Source organism: Erinaceus europaeus, chromosome 16 (assembly GCF_950295315.1).
Source record: "Erinaceus europaeus chromosome 16, mEriEur2.1, whole genome shotgun sequence".
NCBI classification, from domain to species: domain Eukaryota; kingdom Metazoa; phylum Chordata; class Mammalia; order Eulipotyphla; family Erinaceidae; genus Erinaceus; species Erinaceus europaeus.
In genome coordinates this window covers 8386312-8387865 of record NC_080177.1, presented here as the reverse complement: position 1 = coordinate 8387865, position 1554 = coordinate 8386312, and positions in this window count along the sequence as shown.

Here is a 1554-nt window from a genome sequence, read left to right as displayed (position 1 = left end):
ACGCGTTCGGTTCTTTCTCCAGATAATTTCTGAGAAAATGGACTTGCGGGACTCACGGACAAGGTTCTTTCTGAAGATTCGGACAGCTGTAACCAAGAGGCCCTCCAGAAAGGATGCACCATCAATAGTTCCTTACGTCTCCACCTTCACACGCTTCCTCTTTACAGCTCAGCACTGTATTTTTATTATGCTAGACAGGTTCTCTCATACAAATGATTTCACTGCTGCAGGTAGCTAATTCTTTCAGAGTGAGAGACAGAGGCACAAGTCAGTAGCAGAGCTGACCCCGGTCCCAGGGCACCTTACATATGGTGCCAGGGCTCAAATCGCATGACTAGCAGAGCCCACCGCCTCCCTGATGAGCCAACGCTCTAACCCCAAAGCATTTTCACATTCGTGAAGTTGAACCCCTAAAACACAGTTTTGTAAGCCAACATCACCTCAGTTATAAAAAAAAAAAAAAGGAACATAGCTAAATTATTATTTTTTATTTTGGATAGAGACAGAAATTGAGAGAAGAGAGAGCTAGAGAGGAAAGAGAGACACCTGCAGCACTGCTCCACTTTTGATGGAGCTGCCCTCTCCCACCACAACCCCCCTCTCCCCACACACACACAGGTGGGATCCCAAGGTTTGAACCCGGATTCTTATGCACTGTCATATGTGTGCTCTACTGGGTGCATTAATGCCCAACCCCAAAGCATTCTTTTTAGAAATAGTTAAGGTACCTGTGGCAATTAGCTTGCAGCTGTCCAGTCATTTTCCTTTGAATTTGGATCATCAGAGCTTTCCAGACTCTCCCATATACAGAAACCCTAACGCAGATCTTGCTGAAACATAGATTCTGACTCAGTAGCTCCGGGTGGAGGCTGAGCTGCTGCTGTGTTTCTGACAAGCTCCAGGTCCCAGCCCAAGAACCACATTTCGAGGACTTGGAAGCACAACTCTCTTACCTTAAAAGTCTCTGCCCAAAAGACAGCCACATCTCCCTAGCATCCTCCTCCTTGGAGAAGCCCAGCAGGATTGAACTTATCCTCCTACAAATTCATTCTAAGATTTTAAACACTTCACCAAACCCCAGAGGACCTCATTTGACCTACCTGAGAAATGAAATCCTGCATCCTTGTGTATGGTAATGAGTACGCTCAGCTGGTGCGCCGGCACCTGGCTCCCAAGCTCACCGGTTCAACTGAGTTTTAAAATGAGACAGTGGGTGGTTCTGTAAATAAACTCCCTACTTAAAAAAAAAAAAATTAAAAACTATTTATTCCCTTTTGTTGCCCTTGTTTTTTATTGTTGTAGTCATTATTGATGCCGTTGTTGTTGGATAGGACAGAGAGAAATGGAGAGAGGAGGGGAAGACAGAGAGGGGGAGAGAAAGACAGACACCTGCAGACCTGCTTCACCGCCTGTGAAGTGACTCCCCTGCAGGTGGGGAGCCGGGGGCTCGAACCGGGATCCTTAAGCCGGTCCTTGCGCTTTGCTGCGCCACCACCCGACTCCCCCTACTTGTTTTTTTTTTTTTAAGAGATGGGGGGTCACTGCACCAGTGTG